This window comes from Durio zibethinus, chromosome 15, assembly GCF_047325235.1.
Source record: "Durio zibethinus cultivar Kanyao isolate XHJ-2024 chromosome 15, ASM4732523v1, whole genome shotgun sequence".
In the NCBI taxonomy this organism is placed as follows: domain Eukaryota; kingdom Viridiplantae; phylum Streptophyta; class Magnoliopsida; order Malvales; family Malvaceae; genus Durio; species Durio zibethinus.
The window spans coordinates 12,672,730-12,696,848 of NC_143176.1; the positions used below are offsets into that span (position 1 = coordinate 12,672,730).

Here is a 24,119-nt window from a genome sequence, read left to right on the forward strand (position 1 = left end):
ACTGAAATGGCTAGAGATCTAAATTTTCTATAATAGGTTAGTACTAACACTAGGACTATCTTAGATGTTGCATCAAGAGGTGTTTTGATGAGTAAGACTTCTAACATTGCTTATCAACTTATAAAGGATATGGCAACTACTAATTCTAAGTCGTTGAATGATGGATAACATCCTAGGAGAGCGTCGATGGTGTATGAGCTTAGTAGGCTTACAGTGTTGAGTGCTAAGGTAGATTTCCTAGCCAAATCTATAGTCTTTACATTGTAAGGTTACATATTCAAAGCTAAGTCCTAGTCATTCTAGGTTCAATCATACACATAGTTCTTTAAATTTATGTTAGGTATGTGAGGTAGGTCACCTGACAGAGGCATGTTCTAGTCACCATTCAGAGACTGTTCAATTTGTAGGATAGAACTTTTGGCAACCCACTAACCCCTATACTTCCACATACAGCCCAAGTTAGAGGAATGACCTTGTCTAGTCTAGTTAGGTGCCACAATAGCTTTAATACACTAGATCACCTCACCCTTTGGTTTCCAATAACCACTATATTAGCAGCAACAACATCTATGGCACTACACTTCTCTGCATCCATTTATACCAACCCATGGGAAAAAACCCTTAGTCAAGGATCTCTTAGATATCATGATTACAACTTAGATCTTAGTTATATAGACCTAGAATACCATGTTCCAGAACCCAATTATGTCTATTAAAAACCTAGAGACCTAGATAAGATATTAGCTACACTCCTTAATACCCAACCCCAAGGCACCTTACCAAATAATATAGCGGTCAACCCTAGGAAGGAAGGGAAAGAGCATTGCAAGGTTATCACACTTAGAAAAGAAAGGCAGTTAGCTAGTGACTCGATCTATATACGTTCTCAAAGTGTGGTAGATAAGGCTTTTCATGATGATGAGCTTGAGGAAAACCTAGTTCAAGATGAAAAGAAAGACAAGAAGAAAGATGAAGGTGTAGGACATACTAAAACCCCCCCAAAGTTGGGACACATAGTTCTGTACCCAATTCATCTTGGCCTACTCCTTCTAGAGCGAGCCACCTAGGCCTTATATTTCTTTCCCTCAGAGGTTTTAGACATAAAAAGAGGAAAAGCAATTCTTTAAATGGTAGAGATGTTTGAGAAGCTGTACATTAACTTCCCATTTATAGATGCACTAGAGCAAATGCCTACCTATACCAAATTCATAAAAGACATTATCTCTCAAAAAAGTATACTAGAGGATTATAAGATAGTTGCACTTACCAGTGAGTGCACATCTTTGATTCAAAGAGGACTACCTATGAAGTTGAAAGATCTTGGTAGTTTTACTATCCCATGCACTATAGATAGTATGTCATTCGATAAAGCTTTATGTGATTTAGGCACTAGTATAAATTTGATAGCTTCGACCATTTTTAGGGAATTAAGCATAGGAGAGGCCAAGCCCACCTCAGTTACTCTACAATTGGCCAATAAGTCACAAAAATACCCTAGATGGATTGTGGAGGATGTCTTGGTAAAGGTAGGAAAATTCATTTTGCCTATTGATTTTGTGGTTCTAAACATGGAGGTGGATCGTGAAATCTCGATTATTCTAGGGAAACCCTTTTAGCCACTGGTAGGGTTTTGATTGATGTGCAAAAGTGGGAATTGATCATGCGAGTTTAAGATCAAGAGGTTCAATTTAATGTTAGTAAGGTTTTAAAATACCTTGATGATTTTAGTAAATGCTCGAGGATAGACATATTTAGTGATGTGATTCATGATGTTTTTCACCTAGAGCGCCTTATTTCACATTTTGAGGAATCCCTTGTAGTCAACGAGGTAGAGGTCATGGATTTAGGTGAGGATAACAATGAGATATTGATAGTCTCAACTTGTTGATTTGCACCACCTTCCAATGCTGAGCTTGTAGTTAATTTTCATATTCTCCCTAGAGTGATTACAACTTCAAATTTAGATTCACCTATTTTTTAGAAATTTCAATTTGATTATGCTGATCAAAGTCCTTCTAGAATGTGGGTGATGATCCAGTTGATATTGAAAGGATATCCTTTTTGATTGATTCATCGATCTTTGAAAATTTTCAATTTAATCATACCAATCATAGTTGATAGCACCTAAATATATAATGCTTTTACATGTAAAAAATGATGCTAAAATTTAAATTTTGGATGATTTTTGGTGTTATTAATGTTATTTTCATGGTTTTAGGTTTTCAAGCTTAAGAACTTCATTTTCATGCAAGCCATGCATGCAAGCATGCAAAGGAAAAATATTGGCCCAATTTTGGAAGCTCATTGCCATCCCATCTTCATCCATATTCATGCAACCATAGAGTTTCATTTGCACAAAAACTCTTCCATGATGTATTCAGCCACATCCAAGAAGGATTGCATGCAATTCTAATCTCACTTGGACTCGATCATGTTCGATCAAGAAAGAAGTGTGATCCAAACATGACTCTTTTGCTTGGCCACGAAGAAATTGTGTTGCACAAGGATTCTATTCATTCAGCCATGCAAGAAAGAAGCTAAATAATTCAAGATCTTTTTCTTTTCTTGTTTTCAAGTTACAATTCTTGTTTTCTTTCCTTTATATTTGACAAAACATTTTTTTTTATTTTCAATATTAATCCAAGTTTTCTTTTATTTCTTGCAAGATTTGGCCAACATTTTCTTTATTGTTTTACAAGTTATTTTCATGCAATCTTTATTCCAAGTTTACTTCAAGCAATCGACACTTTCAAAGCTTTCTTTAATTTTTAGTCTTTTAAATCTTGTTTTCTTAGATTTAGTTTTTGGCAATATTCTTTTACTTCACAAGTGTTAGTCGATGAAGTCAAGATCCTTACCTACGTATTGCTTTTAATCTTTATTTTCCCTACAACCAAACCTTGACTTCCCATTTGTTTAGATATAACATCTTAGAGTTTCACCTTTGGTAATTGTGAACAACCCAACATTATATTTTATAATCTTTAAGGAGATGACACTAGAATATTTCCTTTTATTACTTAATCTATGCACTAGTAGGCTAATAGAAAGTAGCAATCAAGTTTTTGGTGTCATTGCTAGGAATTATAGTGGTATTTGTGATATCAATAAAGAATTCTTAATTTCTTATAAACTAAACTTTTTTCTTTTATTTATTCATTTACTTTTCTTTCACTTTTCTTTGATCCTTTCTTGTTTGCATATGCAAATCCAAAAGTGTTAACTTGGCTCTTGTTGATCAAGAAATTGAAAGATCCTTTAGAAAAAGAAAAAAAGAGCAATCAAGGTCACCTGCACCAACACCATGGCTAATGCAAACAATAAAGGGCAAAAAGCATTAAGGGACTATATAGTTCCCCATGCAAATGGTTTTCAACCATCTATTAGAAGGCCAGCTATTCAAGCCAACAATTTTAATATAAAGCCTTCAATCATACAAATGGTCCAAACTTCTGTGTAATTTGGAGGGTGACGAAGTGATGATCCGAATCTCCACCTTTTTAACTTTCTTGAATTATGTGATATTTTTTGCTATAATGGTGTGTTTGATGAAGCTATTAGACTAAGATTATTTCTTTTTTCTAGCAAGGACAAGGCAAAAAGTTAATTATCTTTTTTACCACCCAGTTCAATAACAACTCATGATGATTTGGCCCAAAAGTTTTAACAAAGTTTTTTCCATTAGCAAAAATAACAAAGCTAAGGAATGAGATCACCACATTTCTGCAAGCTAATGGCGAAACATTGTATGATGGGTGGGAGAGATTCAAAGAACTATTAAGAAAATACCCATATCATAGTCTACCCTAGTGGCTCCAAACTCAAATTTTTTATAATGGTTTCACACCACCCATGAGAACCACCTTAGATTTAGCTACTGGAGGGGTAATTATAAGCATGACTTTTGAGGAAGCAAATAAGCTTATAAAAGAGATAGCTATTAATAATTACTAGTAGGGCATGGAAAGAAAGGTTAGTAAAAAGTCTACTAGTTTATTTGGGGTTGATGCTATTATGTCTATAATTCCCTACTAGCTGCCATTACCAAAAAGATTGAAGCCTTAGAAAACCAATCAAAAGCCAACCATGTGAATGCTATACAAAGCCTTTTTTATCTCTAATGATATCTGTGAAAGACTTCATTCCCTTGAAAGATGCCAATTTAAAATAAAACTAGTCCAATACATCCAATAAGCCAAGCCAAACAATAATCCCTATGTTAATACCTATAATCCTAAATGGCAAAACCACCCAAACTTTTCTTAAAACTAGCCAAACCACCAATCCACCAACAACCAAAATAAAAACTACACCCCAATTCACCAACCTATAATTTACCCCAAGAAAAGAAACTCATCTTTAAAGACATGTTGACTTAATTGATGCAAGCCAACAATGCCAATATCCAAAGTTAAGCTACATTCATAAAAGCATTCAAAAACCAAATAGGTAAACTTATCCAGGCCATAACAAATAGCTTTATAGGCACCTTGCCGAGCAATACTAAAACCAATCTTAAAAGTTAAAGCAATAAAGGATGTATAGCAATCTATTCTTTCAAAAATGTTAGGATAGAGGATTCTAATAGGAAAGATGATAAACCTATAGTAGTAAACCTCTCCAATTTCATACGACAACCTAAAGTAGATTTCATAGAGAAGAAAAATACATTAAAAGATAAAGAACTCTTAAGATTTGAGAGAGAAAATTTGAAGGGTTTTGACCCTATTGCATTAGAGGCCTTTAAAGACATTGAAACCTATGAACAAGACCATAAGAAGGAGAATGTTGAAATAAATTATGAAGAAAATCCAAAAGAGCACATTAAAGGATTTGTAAAAGAAAGGCAAATGTTATTACAAGTAGGGAGAGCACTACTAGAGAGCATTCAGCTTGAACCTAAAGAGATAGTCCAAGGTAAACCAATCCAAATGATCTATAAAAAGCTATTCAAGAGAAAGATCCATAAGAAAAAAAGGACAAAGCTAAAAAAAAAGTTCAACCTAGGTCAAGGATGACTACTAGAATGTCTAGGCAGTGTTTTGACATAGCATCTCTTTTTTTAAGGCTTATTCCAAAAGAGCTACTTAAATAATTGAAGAAAGCCACATTTTTAGAAGAATACAGCCCTAAACTCTAACAACTCATGCCCAAAAAGCAAAAAGATCCAAGGAGTTTTCCTATTCCTTGCAAAATTGAAATTTTAAAATTCATAATGCTCTTTGTGTCTTGGTTCTAGCATAAACTTAATGCCTATGAATATTTTTGTGCAACTAGGTTGTGGAGAGTTGAAGCATGCCTAGTTCAACATTAAATTTGTTGATCAATCTATTAAGTTACCACGAGGGGTGTTAAAAAATATACTATCACAAGGGATGTCAAAAAATTTACTTGTCAAAATGAATAAATTTGCTTTCCTTATAGATTTTACTATATTAGGCATAAAGGATGATCAGGCTCCATTATTGTTAGAAAGACCTTTCCTATTTATTGCTAAAGGCTTAATAAATGTGTATGATGCTAACCTTGCCCTTAGATTTAAAAACAAAAAGCCACAATTTGTATCTAAAAAGAATAGTGTGTTTAAAGATGAAGAAAGTGTTAGTGTAGTCAAGGTTCCTAAAGATTTGATCTAATAGATAAACTTCCTGACCCTCTAAATCATTTAGCAACCCCTAGCTCCTGCCATGTCAACCCTACAAGGAATTCAAGCTTTGTATATGTGATCACTGCTAGAAGAAGTAGTCTACCTCCTAAAATCAAGTCTGTTTATGTCATTCTATAAAGAAAGAGACAATAATGTAAGCTTCCTCCAAAGAGGTAAGATAACTTTATAGATTTAGGGATGGTCAAGCTTGGGAGGCAACCTGAGTTTTACTTTAATGGTTATGATTTTTATTTTCTTAATTTTTCTTTTACTAGGATAGGTATGTTTTTAATGTTTTTATTTGAGTTGTTTTTTAAGCAATGAATAAAAGCAAGGTGGATGCCTCATGCAATTGAGATTTGGCTTAAAAAGAAATTTAGGGAGTATTTATTTTTCCTTTGTGCTTTTGATATAATGTTCCATTCAAGTGGGGGGGAGATTTTTTTTTTTTTAAATCTTAATCCATATTTGCTTTCAAACCAAATTTACTTACTAAATAACATTATGATGCTCACTTAGTTGAAAGTTACATATATTCTTCAAAAATGACTAAAGTATGATATGGAGTTTAAGTATGAATGTAGTGGAACTTGAAAAGAATTCTTAAGCATGTCTTTTATTTAGATGTGATTTTTATGCTTATATTTATATTCTCTTCATATGAAATGCTATGATCTTTGTAAAAGTTTATAAGATATAGATTTGCATGAGATTGAATATTTGAATGTGTTCTAGAGTTCACTTGCTCAACCCCTAAGGCAAAATCCTAGACTATATTTGACTCAATAGATGATCTAGGCAATTTTTTGGATCGTTTGAGCCTTTTTGAAACCACCCTGTGATAATGCATCCCTAGTACCCTTATTGTGAGCCTTTTATATTAATCATTTTTTTATTTATTTTAGCCACATAATAAGCTTTTTCTTTGATTATTATTATCCTTTCTTCTTTGTTTACCTAACCCACTATGTATACATATGTATAGACATGTTTATGATTTTAGAGGAAAAGTGGCAAAGGAATGAGATGAAAGAAAGAAAATGGCAACCATGAAAGGAAAAGCCTAAGAAGCTAAAAGGGGTTAAGTATTATTTTTAAAAAATTTAAAAAAATGCCATGAATAAAAAAAAAGTGATGCATTACAAGTCAAAGTTTCAAAAAGAGCTCCCACTTGTTCAAAGTCCAAAAAGTTAAAAAAAAAGTAAGCTTAAGGTTTTTTAGCCTAAAAAATTCCTTTTCTCCTACCTTGATCCAAGCTTAAAAGGCCTTTTGATCTTATGTTAAATATATAGGTCTAACACTAGTGGAGAGGGATAAAGAAAGTGAACATACGAAGTCTATTATATTTTTCAATTGAAAACATTCTGTTTACATGAGTTATAAGCATGAATTAAAGATTGAGTAGATTTGTATGTATGAATAGCATAAAAAATTGAAAGCTTGCTTTTAAAGGAAATTCTTGTGACTTTGTATTTACTCTTGATTTTGTATTATGTACTAGTACATGATAGGAGTTTTGAATAATTTTTTACTTTGTTAATATTTATAATGTTCTTTAGTTTTGTTGATTTCAGGTTTTGCTTGAGGACAAACAAAGATTTAAGTGTTGAGGTATGATAACACCTAAATATATAATGTTTTTACATGTCAAAAATGGTGCTAAAATTAAAATTTGGATATTTTTATACTTTTCATGTTATTTTCATAGTTTTACATTTTCAAGCTCAAGAACTTCATTTTCATGCAAGCCATGCATACAAGCATGCAAAGGAGAAATATTGGCCTAATTATGGAAGCACATTGCCATCCTACCTTAATCTACATTCAAGCAACCATAGAGTTTCATTTGCACAAAAACTCTCCCATGATGTATTTAGCCACATCCAAGACAGATTACATGCAATTCTAATCTCACTTGGACTCCATCATGTTCGACCAAGAAAGAGGTGTGATTTAAGCATGACTTATTTGCTTACCCATGAAGAAATTGTGTTGCAAAAGGACCTATTTATTTGGCCATGCAAGGGAAAAGCTCAATTTGCAAGAGCAAGGACTTTATAAGCACCAACCTATTCAGCTAAGACCATCTAAGAAAGCCTCCATGCAATTTTTCCATAATGAAGGCTAAGTACATTGACCAAGAGGAATTTAAAGCTCACTATGAAGCTTGTTGCTTAGCCTTGAAGATTTTGACTTGGAATAGGATTTTATGCATTTGAATTTCAAGACTTGGATAAAAATCAAACTACTATTGAATTACCGAGCCTTAGCCAAATCCAATAAAGAAGCTTGATCAAGATTTAATCAAGATTCAAGCAAGGGCCAAGATTACACCATCAAAACCCATATTCAGCCAAACTCTTCAAGAATGAAGAATCCACATTCGATCAACTACTTAAAGATAAGGATTAGCTTGATCCTTTAGCACTTGAAGTAAATTCAAACTCTTATAAAGCTTATCCCTATCATGGTTGAATCCCTTACTATAAATAGAGAGGCCATTCACTTGTTAATCATCCTATTCCACTCCTTTCTATTCTTTTTTTTCATTTAGTTCTTTAGTTCTTTAGGTGAGTTATTGGCTTAGGTGATAAATTTTCCAATAACCACAAAAGCTTTTATTTCTTCAAATTCTTTTACTTTAAGAAGTATTACTTTCAAGATCTTTCTTTTCTTATTTTCAAGTTACAAATCTTGTTTTTCAATTCTTGATTTTGGCAAAGCATTACTTTTATTTTCAAGATCAATCCAAGTTTTCTTTTATTTCTTGCATGATTTGACCAATATTTTCTTTATTGTTTTACAAGTTATTTTCATGCAATATTTCTTCCAAGTTTGCTTCAAGTAATCAACACTCTTAAAGCTTTCTTTACTTTTTAGTCTTTTAAATCTCGTTTTCTTACATTTAGTTTTTGGCAATATTCTTTTACTTCCCAAGTAACAGTTGGTGAAGTCAGGATCCCCACCTACACTTCACCTTTAATCTTTACTTTTCCTTATATAAGATTTTAAGGTTTTGCCTTCAGTAGTTGTGAATAACCCAACATTACATTCTATAATCCCTAAGGAGATGATATTGGAATACTTCCTTTTATTACTTGATCTGTACACTTGCTGGCTATATAAAAAGTAGCAATTAATAGTCATTCTAGGAGGGAAGGTATGGACATGTTGCAAGAAGGATATGATATAACCCACAAACCTTAGTCCATCTAGGTGTGAGGTTGAAGGTTTTGTTGAGAAATTCATTGTTACCTCTACTTGCCTACATGATCTACCATTAGACCCTAGTTTGCTTGAGATTGTTAAAAGAGAGGTCTTGAAATGATTGGATTCTGGAATCAAGTGTTAAGTGATCACTATGAACATATAGTGTTGAGATTATTTTGATAGTCTAGCTTTTACTTTAAATAAAGCTTTTTGGAAGGTGATACAAGCTTTACATTTCATGTTTTATTTTCATATATTTTGCTTATTTTTTCTTAAACATATTGATGTAGTTTCTTTGTGTAGTTGTTTGTTTGTTTTGTAGGTTGAATAAGAGCTTAAAGAGGATGCACTAGTTTTTAACAAGTATTGATGGAGATTCGACCACCCTGCTTCCATGTTGATAAGGGAGTTTTCTTATTCCTCTCTTTTGTACTTTATTTCTTTATGCTTACACATTAAGGATAGTATGTTGTTTAAGTTTCAGGGAATGGGAAAAGTGCTCAAATTTTGAAAACTTTTTTGAATTTTCCTTGAGTTTTGCCTTGAAATTGAGCTTAACATATTGTAACGTGAATCATTAGTATGTTTTTTTTTTGTTTAGTTCTTCATGAAGCCAATGATAGGTAGAGATTGAGAATGGATAAATCTTTAGGAAAATAGTGAATATTGTGTTAAATATGAGATGGTGCTTAGGTTTAGTGAATTCTTGATTATGTATTTTCATTTGTGAGTTGATACTTTGAACATTGAATGGCATTTTTTATCTAGTGATTGATTATGTGAGCATAGAAAAAAAATTTTCATTAGTATTTGAAGTTGTGTTTCATGTTCTAGAATTTGTTTTGATCATCTCTTAAGGTAAAACTTAGAGGACATATGATTAGGGGAATGACATAGGCCATCTTTGGAATATTTAAGCCTTTCAAGCAAACCTTGATATAATTCTTCCATAGTTACCACATTTGAGCCTTATGATGCCTTTTCTTTGTTTTGAAACCACATTACAAGCCCAAGCCTTATTTTGATATTTACCATCTTTTTCGTCCTTCACCCTATATATGCATTAGGATATTCATGCATTATTTATGAGCCATGCATTATTAGGGAGGAAGGATGGAACTTGGAAAAGAATGGGAAAATTGAAAAAAAATAAATAAATAAAAAGTTGTGAAAAAGAAAAAAATGGCAAAAACAATAAAGTGAAGGGGGAAAAAACAAAAAAAATAAAAAAAGAAAGAAAAAAGTTTTTAGGGTGATTCTTTACTCAAACTTACCTTTCTTACCTTGAAAGCTCAATTATGAATGATCCTAGACAAGTAACGCATTGTTAGAGTACTTAAGCTTAAATGACTTTTCTCATTCCTTAACCCTAACTTGACATTACAAGCTTATGAAATCCTACATGATCTTTGGTCATGTGTTCATCTATATTATTAGAGAGATGTGATAAGCAAACTTATAGAACTTAAGCACACTTTATTGATCTTTGTTATTGAAGTTTCATGTTTTGCATAAGATTACTAGATTTCATGCGAGGAGATGTGAGAAGTGTTGCTTGCTTGTGGAACCATCGTTAGGAATGATCTTAACTTATGTTGATTCTTATATATTAGCACATGTTCATGATATTACTTTAGTTATATCCATTTATCAATCCATGAGTCATTCATATTGAATGAGTTGTTGAGAGTATATAATGATTCTTACTCAATCTTGTTTTGCTTAAGGACAAGCAAAACCTTAAGTTTAAAGGTTTAATTGTACTAAAATATTAGTATTTTCATGCTCATTTTTAGTGTAATTTTGCTTATATTTTAGCTTGTTCCTTGCAAATTGTGGCAAAAATATTCCTAAATGCATATTTTTCTCATGTGTAGGTAAAAATGGAGAAAATAAGAAATTTTGGTCAATTTGGATACATTTTTGAAGGATTTTTGGTACAAATTGTGAAAATGGTTTAAACTAGTGCCCTTAAGTAAAATTGATCATTAAAAACGTTTTCTTGATTTTTTTCTTCTATAATTTTTGAACTTATTTCTAAAATTTTTCTAGTGATTTTAATGATAAATTTGTTCATTAAATAAGTTGAATTTTTTGGCAACCAAAATGAAGAAAGTTGAAGTAAGAATTGGTGCTTAAGGAAGCATGCTAGTGGCATGCACAGTTTATGCAACCATGAGAAGTTGGTGCCAACCTTTGATCATTTAAAAAAGATCAAATAAGGCTAATGACATGGAATTATGAGGAGCTCTCATTGGTTATAAGGTTGATGTTTTGAACCAACAAAAACATTTGAAGATAAAGAAGTTTGCAAACAGCTAAGCACTTAGGTGCCAAAACTAGTGAGGAAAGAGGAAAGAAGTTTCTAGAAGACATCTCATTTCCAAATATTTTAGAGAGGTTTTTGAGGCTCAATTCACCACTCATCTTCCTACAAATAGGAGTGGAGCCAACCATTTTGGAAGACTTTAGATAAGAATTTTAATTCTCATGTTCTTTAGTTTTGCATTTTCTTTTTCTGCATTTTATTTTCCTAACAACCAAACAACCTTTCATATTTATATTTTTCTATGGATTTTGATTGTACTTTCAAATTTCCTAAAGTATTTTTTAGTGTTGTTTATGATTTTGGCACTACAATTTACAAATTTTATTGATTTCTAGCTCAAATCTTCAAGTTTTCTTGTTGATCTCAAATCTGTTTTTACATTTTCACACTTAACCTAGTTGAAATGTTTTAATCAGAACTTAATCATTTTGTACTTTTTTACCTCCACTTTCTTCACAATTTTGTAACTCATTAAGCTTCAACTTAGTAAAAAATCATAATCAATTTTGTTCCTAATCAATATAGTTAAGTTTGGCAAGTTAAATTTGAAATCTAGATCTAGTATAGTCTAGGCATGATCTCCAAGCTTAAGCATGATTCTTCTCTCCTCTAAGCAATTTGTTTCTTTCAACCTTTGATCCCTTAGATTTACTAGTTAACTTGCTTATTATTTTTTTTTTTTTGTGATTTATTTTGTAGGCTATTTGGATGAATTTTTTTAATCATGCTCTATTTTCTGCTTATTTGCACACTCTTTGGATTCTTAGTTCTTTGAGCTAATTTTCCTCTTATTTGATGCAATTTTCTTGTTGAATATTGTGGTAAACTTGCTGATGAATCATGCTTAGCTCAGTTCTAGTACATTTTCATTAGAAGTTTCTAGATCTAATTTTTTTCACTCCTTGATTCAATGAAAACTTACTATAAAACAATTTCTGTTCTAGATTTTTGTAGTTAGTTCTTGTATTTTCTTTCAATTTTTGTTCAGAAAATTAGTTTATCATTTAGTTCCTTCAATGATTTTTTTTTCATTTCCAGCTCATTTTCAATTCATTTTACACATTTTAGATCCATGTCATAAATTGTAGTTTAATGTTCATGATTTCCAAGCAATTTCAGTCTTGTTATTTTTCATCAAAACTTGCACTTTTTTTTTTTAGCTTTTAATCTTCAATTCAGGTTTTCTTACAGTCATTTTCATGCTTTACAATGGTCAGATCATATTCATCTAGTTTTACATGAATTAGATTTATAATTTCCTCTTGAGAATTGGTTTTTCCAGCTTTGAAAATGATCTATAGTTTTCGTTTCTTCTTTACACTTTGTAGTTGGTTCTTTAATTCTCCTTTGAAATTTGATGATAGCTAGTTCATTAATTTTTTTTGTCTTTTATAGTTTACTTTCATACAATTGAAGTTTATTAAAGTTAGAATTAGATTATAACTTGTCATGCAATTTTTGTTCATAATTGCCTTCTTACTTGGTTTTTTTTTTTTTTTGTTTTGCTTTGAATGGCATTTTCAACTTTTAATTCACACTTCAATTCCATTTTATTCATAGTTAGGCTACTTTGTTTATCAAGTTTCAAGGTTTTTTTATTAATTTTTTATCATTTTTGGATTTTCTTTTGTTAAAAAGTGAAACTAGTTAGAAGGTAGTTAGAGTTAGTTAAAATTAGTTAATTCAGTTATGTTTGTTTTAGTTATTATTTTTTTTGTTCATGATATTTGTCATTTTCACTTTTAGAATAGGTTTATATTTTAATTCATGATTCATGTCATTCCATTCTAGTTTAGCTATTATTTTTGCACATTTTGTTATTTTACTTATTTTACATAATGCATGGCTTTGTTTGATTTTTGTTTTCTTATATTAGCTTGATTTTCATATTGATTATTTGATCAAACCAACTTTATAAGGATAGGGTGATAATAGATACTTAGTGTAGGAATTTCTTTACCTAATCTCTATGGGATGATATCTTGATCGAAAAATCACTATTACTACATGTATAGCCTGTGCACTTGTAGATTGACCTAATCAATGCTACACTTTTTGAGCATCCAACTAGAGTTCTCAACTCCATGACATGCTCTTATTTGCCTCTAGTTATGAATGATAAATCACAAGTAACACTTATGTTTTAATTAAAACAATCCACTTTTCTTATGATCAAGAAAGTAAATCTTGAAATCTTGATAAAGGACTTTCCTCAGTTCCCAAACTTGATTACCAAATTAGTTTTCATTAAAACTTTAGTGAATAAGTTTTAAAAGGCTCTTAACATTTAAAAATCCACCTATAGCAAGAAAACATAGTCCTATAATCAAATTAGGGTTTTTATGCATCCAAACAATTTAGACTCATGCAGCTGCTAGAAACAATTTTTTGGGTAGATTTCATCATCAACGTTCAGACGACGAAATCAACTCCAAAATTCTGAATCTAACACAATGAGTCTCAAGATGTCTACTGTCTTATGTTAAAATTTTGTAGCAAACTGAAAACCTAGAAAGAGAATTAGTTTTTCTTCTCCAATATCACTAGTTTTGCATGAAACATTGCACATATTTCAAACCGATTTTAATTCGGCCAAGTAAATATCATCCAAAATTTTGCAAATTTTAAACCAAGGATGCTCTATTAGGATAGAATCATGGGATAAAATTTCATATCAATCTAAGATTGCTAGATAAAGAACCAAAATTTTCTTCATGCACATGGTAGGTTGATAGAACCCGAAATAGTTTATTGATCATGAAGTAAATTCCATCTTGGTGAGTAAACAATGTCCATAAATCATGAAATTGTATCCCAATCATTCTAAGACATTATATTTTGATATTATAAAAGAATAAAATTAAAACAAAATTGAAAAACTCATTTTTCTAGCATTTTCATCACAATAGATAGATTGTAATCAAAATAGTTTTGGTATCAAGAACAACCAAACAAGGTTCCAAGTTGTATAATCTATATTGACAAGACTCTAATACCACTTGAAGGGAATTGTGTATCAATATATACAGTATTAGTAGTGGAATTTTAATATTTTTCAACTCCCTAATGGCGAAATCAATCAATAAGATCATACAAATATAATAATTAGTTTCGACAAGTAGTATATTACCTCTTATGCCAACTTCATTTGGCCCAAGCAAGAGATCAATGAATTTGTTTTTGCAAGCCTAGAGCTGTCCAAACTTCTAGCCTCTAATATTGATCCATACGAATAAGGTGAAACAACCTTCTCTAAGGGATGGAAAGGACTTAAAATTGAAATCTCTAGCTAGAAAGATTAGTCAATTACCCTCTTTATGTTTTCTCTCAATTGTTCTCAACACACGAGATGTCTATTCTCATAGAATGCCAAAAGAGGGGGCAACTTAAGTTCTTTATATAGAGACAAAGGGTAAGTCAAAACCTTAGGGTATTAGGGTTTTCTTATGTTTAATTCTATTCTCAATAGAATAACCTCTTAATGAAGTCATATTGCCAATGAGATTACTTACCTGGTAGGCCATATAATGTCCTATTTTGTATTGGACTTTTGTATGTTTCTCTATAATAGATTTTAAATTAATAAATTAAGTCTAATTTAATTTATCCCAATTTTAATCTTTCACAATATGTCTTATTGTGTATGACCCATCGGGTTCTATAGCATGTTGGCAATAAACATAAGCATTGTTATCCTTATATTTAAACTTAGATGAATCAAACATTAAGCATGGTTTAGTGTCTACTCAATATTTGTTCCATCATGTTAAGTTTTATCTTTGACATTAACTCACAAATAAGCTTTAACTATTATTGCATTTTGGCCAAAGATTTCTTAAGTTAATTCAATCAATACTAATTAAGATATGCTCTTGATCACATAATGTGATGAATCCAATGGTGATTACTTCATGCATCTTATGCCTCATGTTGTACCCAACAATACTCGACTGGAGTATTCTTGGTTAGAACCATGAATAAAGTCAAAGTATAACACTCATCATATAAGATCATAAGTAAACTCAAGTCAAAGGATCATTTTTATAGCCATCACATAAAAATGTAGCTATAAACATTATGTGACCTACCATATAGCATTCTTATCTTAGGTCATGTTCAATGAACTTGCTTTTGTAACAAGCACCCATATGTTAGCTCAAGCTTACCTAAACTTCAACCTTTGAAACTAGTTGCTCACTTTATAAGTAAGAACATAACCATGTGCCATTCTTAACAACTTTGTTCAAAGTCTTTTTTTGACAAAGCATTAACTAGTAACAATTTAGGAATAATGCTTTAAAGCAATGATAATCACATAATTACAATCTTATTATAATTCTCTCGTAAAGCATATTATTCCAATGACTTTATCTATAAGAAGTAAGTAACATTAATTATGTGTATACCATCTTATAGATAATGAATGCCTTTGATAATAATAGAAATGCATAATATAATATGTATCCCATAGCTAATCTAATTGGTTTTAGGGCATATTACCAACAATGTCCCTACTCAAAATAAGCCATTTGGCAACTGAAATGAGACAAGAAATTGAATTTGGTCTAAGTAAGTAGCTTGGTGCTAACTTGGCTCTAATGCATGAGACATTCTCTAAATTTTTCCATCCTAAAGTCCCTCCAAACCATGTAAACCAAAGGAAAAAAGAATGGCAGCTAATTGTCCCTTTCCTTGTGGTCCCAACTTTTGTCTTATTCTGAAATTGGTACCCCCTCTCTTTCATTCATGGCCTATTCTCTTACTTCAATTTCAAAGTGTTTCATGGCCTATTGGCTATTTCTTGTGTCTATATTCAGCTCAAGAACTCAGCTTAAAGCTCATCCAAGTAAGCTTGTGTAGCAACTCCATAAAAGTAGCTCTTTCTCATGCACACATGCACTTTTGTGTTAGAACACTTTGTTGGCTTGAATTTTCATTGGCTTCTTAATGGCTCATCAACCTTTTCATGGTTTAATTAAGCCCTAAAATATAGCTCAATTTTAGCTTAATTAAAAGCCTCAAAACCTTGCAAAAACTAGCCATTCACAGCCCATAAAGTGATGCCTAGCAGCCTCATGTATAGCTCAAATTTCCAACCAACTTTTGCACCTTATTTGCTTTCAAATTTAACATTTTAAATTAGAAATTTGAACTTGAAATTAATACTTCAAATGTAGCTCCAATTTAGCTTAAAACTAGCCTTGAACTCGCTATGATTATGCAACCATTGAATAAACACAACATAATCAAAGTACACATATATTCCATAAGTTTGCTTTTCAAACCTTTATCCACTGATGTTAAACCAACATTAAACCAAAGATCCTTAGGTCTTTGCTAGTTTGTAATGTTAGGCTAGGGTAGAAGTAGGATCAAAAGGATTATTTTAGGTTCAAGTAGCCCAATCATGTACTACAAGCTTAGGACTAATTAGAGAGCTTTCAAGACTTTAGCACCCCTAAACTTGAACTTTTCCTCCTTTTATTATTTTGATTTGATTTTGATTTTTAGATTTTTAAGATTTTATAGATTTTTTTCCTTTTCCTTTTTTTTTTTATTTCCTAAATGTGACATAGCTTTCTAATCATAACATGAATGATCCTTATACACATTAGGTAGGGACAAGAAAGATGAAAATACAAAATAAGGTCTAAGTTTATTAATGTGCGTGCTTAATAAAGAAAAGGAAATATAAGGCTCAAAAGGGATGGCTAAGTATATATGCATCAAGGTTGGCTTGAAAGCTCAATCAATCAAAGAATGGCCTAAGTCATGTCTATAATTTAGTGTAGCCTAGAATTTCACCTCGAGAAGTGATCAGACAAATTCTAGAACATAGGCACAACTTCAAAAAATGAAATGCAATTCCTATGATAATATAAACAACCACTAAATGACATGTATTTCAATGATCAGAATATATACCCACAAGTGAAAGCTAGCAATAAAAAATCAACAAATTCAAAAATTCATCTTATGCTTCACCCAATATTTATTCTTATCCTGAGGCTATAATCAAAGTCAATCATGATTTTTATCATAAGATCAATAATAATCTACCCAGGGACGTATGCTAAAGACTCATAACAACAGTCAATTAAGCCTAAGTCTTAAAAAATTTTAGAAGGCTTTGCAAATTTTGGCTCAAAATTTTCCATATCTAAACTTAAAATGCACATTTTCTTCAATGTGTAGGCATATATGAATTTAAGGGCAAGGGGTAAAGAATACTCCCCTAAATAGCCAAGGATTTTCTTTGAAGTTACGATAATTAGCTTTTATTTTTCCTATAAGCAAAACAAAGCAAAGAAAATAAACACATAGCATAAAGTAAACAAGTAGAAATGAGAACTTAGGTCCTCTTATAAAAAATGTTAAATTATGGTTAATAGCTTGACTTTTATCAAACTTAATCAAGATCAATATTGACCATTATGATTACACCACATTTGATTCCAACTTCCAACCATTTAATCATCTTTCTCTTCACAACCTCATCTATGAGAGCCATCATGGTAGGCTAGATCTTATCAATGTGTGGTGTGGTGATGGTCATGGAAAACAGGCCATAAAAAATCTCAAGTCTCTTATTTAAGGGACTAATATATATGGGTTTCAGTTTCAGCACTAGGTTGAATAGTGTTTCCATGACCATCTTATGATCGAAAAGTGCTGAAGAAGAATGAGTAAATACCTTATAGTGGGACTCAAAAGATATAAAGGTATATGGAAAATGCTAGGTGACCTTTAATCTCTCCATATCACCACCTTCCTTATTTGACACTTCTTTTTATGCTTGCATCAAGCAAAAAATACTTTAATTTCTTCTCTTGTCACATATGTTCCTACAAGCATCCTACTTAAATAACATACCCCCAAACTTAAATAACACCATAGAGAATACGAGTTTTGGCTTTGAAATGAAAAAATCCTCCATAAATGGTAAAAGTTGAGTGAGCATAAAGGATGAGAAGTCAAAGGTATCAAGTTGAAAATCAGAGGTTAGGAAAATTTCTAACCTACTATAGAATCCCTTTATATCATCATCATCCAAATCCTCTACATTATCAGTTTTTCACATTTCTTTCAAAATTTCCTTTATTTTATCCTCATCCTTTTTACTAGGCTTATCAAAATTATTAGAAAGTGGGTTTTCAACCACATACATTTCCAAATCATCATATAATGGAATTTCAAAGAACTAGGAAATAGCACGGGTGAACTATGAGGTCCATATTCTTTTTAATTAGGACCATTACTAAAACCTTCTCACAACTCAATATAAAAAGTTGAGTTATCCTTTGCAAAATCATTCTCTCATTTTTTCCTTCATAGTTGGTCTTTTTTAAAGAAGCTTAAAGAATGAGGTGTTTAAAAATTGTAACATAAGATCAAGGAAGGGAGAAGTTGTTAAACAAGTAAGCTCTTCCCTAATGAGTTTCTCCTTATTCTTAAGCTTAATACTAGATTTAAGAATGAATGTGTCTAAAAGCTTAAGTGATCTATCTAATAGGCTTGCTTTATCAACACATCTATCCACCTTATGGCTTTTCTTACAATCAAGTAAGTGATCTTTAAGGAACTTAAGAAATGGCATAAGTGGAATATTAAGCTCAACTTTTTCTTGAATGTTCTCCTCTATCTCAATTCCCCTAAATAATTCATTATCATGAACTTCCCTAACCATATGCTTATCTTTGCCTCTATTATCTCTTCTTTCATAACTTTAACAAAATGTGGCATTTCCACCACAATGGGCTTTTCATCCTCATCAACCCATATTGGACCTCATTTTCTCAAATGATCCCTTAATGTATGCTTTTCTTTATCTTTCCAACAATATGTTAACTCTATAGTACTAGGCATGGGATCTAAAAGGCAAGTGTTTAAGGTATGTGCATTATGATTACATTACCCAAAAGTCCACATGAATACCTTTTGGTCTTGCTAGAGTTTTTCTTGAGTTTTGAGCAATTCATTAAGCATCTCCTCAAGGGATGGTGTATTTTCTTATATAAGAGGTCGTGGTGAATATGATGTGGATGATGTGAAGATGAATGGTATTGTGATGAAAAAAATTATTGTTGTGGTGGAACATAATGCGACACTTAAGAAACTTGTAGTGATGTTGGAGAATATAAAGGTGGTGGACGAATTGTGGAAGTAAATGCTCTGTAGGATAAGTCAGGGTGTACTTAGATAGTGAACTAAAAAAATGTCCCAAACTAGTATCTCACATGGTCTTAAGCTGACCCTTCCAAGTTTGGGTAGTGTAGGTGTTTGAGTAAGATTGGAATTATTGGTTATATGGACACCTATCATTATAGTAATCTCCACCATGCACTTCACCATCATCATGTTGGATTGGAAAGTTATGGAAAAGAGTAGGCTTAGGATCAATCTTAGCTTAATGGCCTCTGATTTATTTTCTAAAGAGTATAATTTTTTGCATAAATCTTTAAGGCCTAACTCTTTTTTGGTTTGGTCTTCATTACTAGGCCATAGTCTTAGGTAGTAATCAAAATAATAACCTAGAGGCTTAGCATGTCCTCATAGTGTTCAGCTACCTCGTAAAAATTGGACTTCATATGAAAAATAAAATAAGTCCTAAACAAAAATATAATAGCTATGTCTAAACTAAAGCTATGCAAACTAAAGGGTGAACTAATCTATAGATGAGTATGGTGAAGCATGATATTAGCCCAATACTTTTTATACCTAATCCCTGGCAATGACACCAAAAACTTGATTGTGAAATTTCTGCAAGTGTACAGGCTGTTCAAGTAACAATAGAGACTATAAAAGTCTAGATGTCAATCCCATAATGATTAGATAAAAAGATTCCTAGCCTAAGTACCTATTATCCCCACACTCCCTCCAAAGTTAATTCAATCGAAAGGTGCATACTAGGCTAAGGTAATAAGAACAATTGAATAAAACCAAGAACAATACACGATTCTACCAAGAAGTAAAGTAGCAACATGTAAAATAAACAAACTAGCAAAATTAACTAAAACAATAGCTAAACTGAACTGAATTGAACTTAACATGATTTGAAATGTAAAGCTAATCTAAGAATTGAAAATAATAAAATCAATTAACAAACAAAATAGTAGCTTAAAGGCATTAACAGAAAATAACTAACTAATGATCGAAAATAACTACCTTACTACCTCTCAACTTCTAACAATAGAAATATCTAGAAACTTACTAAAATTTGATCCAAACAACTTTTAAATCACAAGAACATATTGTAAAATAAGACCAAAACACAATGAAAAAGCAAGTAATAAAGAGAAATCGCATGAATTAACAAGAACAAGTAAAACTAAAAACTAAATTTCAAATATGAAAATTACCTAATCTTGGAGAAAAAATTAGATCTACACTTCTACAAGAAAAATGAACTAAAACTGAACTCATGCAACTAAGATCTACAAGATTACTACAAGATTTAGCAATGAGATTTAAAGAAACAATGCAAAACCAGCTTAATGAACTTAACCAAAAACTAAGTGCAAAAACATGAAAAATAGAGTAATTGCAAAGAAAATAACCTAAATAATAGGTAAAAACATGAATCTAAGTGCAATCAAATGAGAATTAACAAGTAAACATGAATTGAAGAGTGCAAAGTGCAGAAATTTCAAACCAAATGCCAAGGAGAGAAATCCCTTGATATGCTACACTCATTCAAAATCCAACTTTACCAAATTAGTTTAGCCGAAACTTTAGAGATTTTTTGTACATGGTATTTGAACGAGCTTTTTTCCAAATTTAAATATGAGTTAGGAATCTAAGAAAAAAATTTTGGTTCAAAACAAGCTAGATTTCATGAAGATTTGATCAAAACATTGTAAGGAGGTCAAAAGCCAAAATTGCCGAACAACATTGATGATTACGTGAAATCAATGCAAATTGAAGGCAAAAACATACAATTCTTGAAATTTCATTGAGAATATTTGAAAATAAATTGAAAATTAAATGAAGAAAGTTAAATTTCATGGAAAGCAATGTAAATTGGCTACCAAACAACCTTATTTGGAAAGAAAGAAAATAAAAGTGCAGAGAAAATAAAGTGCAAAAATTTAAAACTATAAATCTAAAAATCTATTTAAAAGCTTCTTATACTTGGCCACTCTCCCCCATTTATAGGTAAATGGGAGTTGCTTCAGCCCCTAAAAATGCAAAGAAAAACTTGAAGAAACTACCATCCTTCTACATCCTTCATTCTCCCTTCTTTTACTCTTTTATTTGCTTGATTTGTTCTTTTAGATTCCCTTTGACTTCAAGCCTTATTACTATGATCCAATCAGCTCCAAGATGTCAACATTATGATGAATTAGACCTTCAAATGGCCTGCTTAGTAACTCCAATTGATCCATTTTGAATATCTACAATTGGCACCACAATGCCTCGATTATATGGCAATGCTTCCAACAACCAAGATTGAAATTTTGCATTCTCCTTTTGGCACCAATTATAACAATTGGTTCCTTCATTTTGCTGCCAAAATTCAGACCATTAAGTGTACAAATTATGCATTTTAAATCTTGAAGAAATTCTAGAAAATGGTAAATTCAAAGTTAACTTCCAACTACACTAATACACTTATTATTTTTTAAGCATTGGTAAAAACCACAAACATAGTAATACACTATGAGCTAATAATAACATTTCCAAATGAGAGATGAGAATTAATACTTGAAATAAAGTTTCATTATGTTTAATTAATGTAACAAAATTATAGAAGAAAAAGTGAAGAAAAACTCCCATAGATGACAATATAGCATAAGCACACTAGTTTTGGCCTTTTCTATCTTTTAGCTCCAAAAATACTCCAAAATGAGTCCAAATTTCTCATTTTCCATATTCTCACCTACACATTGAATATTTATGTATTTAGGACTATTTTTGCCAAAATTCTCAATGATCAAGCCAAAATTCAAGAAAACTTACACTAAAAATGAGTAAGAAAATGCTAAAATTTTAGTACAATCATATCCCTTGCAAAAGATCCTCACATCTGATTGCCATCATAGGAATGCACTAATCACATAATCATCAAGTATGGGGCATTTTGTCTCTCTTTTCAAAAATTTATCAATAACCTCATCAATCAACATCTCACCCTTAACCTCATTAATGAACAAGCAATCATCAATGCTTTTGGGAGAGTTACTAGAGTTGTAAATATCATTCATTCTCATACTAAACTCCCATTTCTTAACATTGATGATCACATCCCTTGTGACTAAAAATGGTTGTCCACAATGATGTTATCTCGGTGCTCTTTTCCACTTTTAGAACCACAAAATTAGTAACGAGGTACAATCTATCAACCTTAACAAGTACATTCTAACACTCCCTTAGCATATTTGATGGACTTCTTGGCAAGCTAAAGAATGATAATGGTTAACCTAATCTCACCTAAGCCTAACTATCTAAAGATCGATAAAGGTATAAGATTAATGCTAACTCTTAAATCACACAATGCCCTATTAAATAATAGTTGCCTTTTGGTGCAAGCAATGGTGAAGTAACTAGGGTGGTTGAACTTTACTTTGAATAATGGCACTACACTCTTCACTAAATGCCAAAGTCTCATGATCGACTAACTTATTCTTCTTTGATAAATTTTCCTTTATGAATCTAGCATAGCTAGGCATCTATTGCAATACATTTGCAAGGGCAATGTTAATATAAAGCTTCTTAAATATTTCTAAAAATTTTTAAAATTACTACCCAAAAGTTCATTGTTGCTAAAATCTATGGGGAATAGAATGGGTGGCTTATATGGATCTAGAGTGGAAACACTAGGCCTAGATGAAATACTAACATCAGTACTAGCAAACTAAATAACTACATCCTTTATCTTTTATTTTTCTTTCATCTTCTTTTTTTTGGGCTTTTCTTCCACTATAGTAGGCTCTATGGATGTAACTATGGGAATGGTCCTATAAGTTTTGCTAGATACCTATTTACCACTCCTAAGGTAAATCACCTTGCAATGTTATTTTCCTTCCCTTCTTAGATTAACTTTGATGTTGCTGGGAAAGCTACCCTGAGGGCAAGTGTTGAAGGAACTAGCAATCTATCCCATTTGCACCTTTAAGTTCTTAATAGCAACTGCCTGACACTAAAGGGTAACAAACTACCTTTGAATGAGATTGGCTTGATTTATTAACATGTTATTTTATTTCTAGAGAATGGAAGACAATTTCCCTTCAAAAGATTTTCTTTTCCTAAGGTAAAGGTGGATTTGGTGGGTACAGAGGCAATGGGTGTTGGGAAAACCAAAAGGATGCTGAGGTCTAGAGCTAAAGGATTGAGCCTAAATGTTTGTCCATGCAAAATTCAGGTGGTTCTTCAACCAAGGTTATATGCAGATGAGTAAGGATTGTCTTATTACCTACTAGGCTGAATAATAGAATGGACAAGCTTGATCTTAATAGGACAACCATCCACTAAATGGCCACTTTCACATATCTCGTAGCTAAAGAAAGGACTAGTGGAATAGATTGGGCTAATAGAACGGACTAGGTTTTAAGTATGGCTAAATCCTAAAGCATCCATTTTCTTAGTTAGACCTGCTATCTGGGCAACCCAGGAAATGATAGCATTGAACTCATACGTGCCAGTGGGTTTTTAAGGATTCTAACTTTTGGATGTCCACTGGTAGTGGTTTGCAGCCATCTCCTTAATCAGCTTATAGCAGTCTTTAATAGATTTGCTCACAATATCTTCGCCAGCAACAACATCTATGATAGACCGACAATGTCCCAATAGTCCATTGTAGAAATTTTGAATTTCAAGCCATGGTGGAAGACTATGATAGGGACATATCTTGAACAACTCCTTATACCTCTCTTATGTCTCACAAAGAGGTTCAGACTCTTTATATGAGAAGGTAGTAATGTCATTTTTCATTTT

At 31.7% G+C, this 24,119-nt stretch overlaps 2 non-coding genes across 2 annotated transcripts; one reads left to right on the forward strand and one right to left on the reverse strand.

The window, feature by feature from the left end:
• Positions 1-3,696: 3,696 nt before the first annotated feature.
• Positions 3,697-3,803, reverse strand: LOC149514687 (small nucleolar RNA R71). The gene has a single exon (XR_016328385.1). It is a non-coding gene; the product is annotated as a small nucleolar RNA R71 (small nucleolar RNA).
• A 20,209-nt stretch (positions 3,804-24,012) lies between these two features.
• LOC149514688 (small nucleolar RNA R71) lies at positions 24,013-24,119 on the forward strand. Its single transcript, XR_016328399.1, has one exon. It is a non-coding gene; the product is annotated as a small nucleolar RNA R71 (small nucleolar RNA).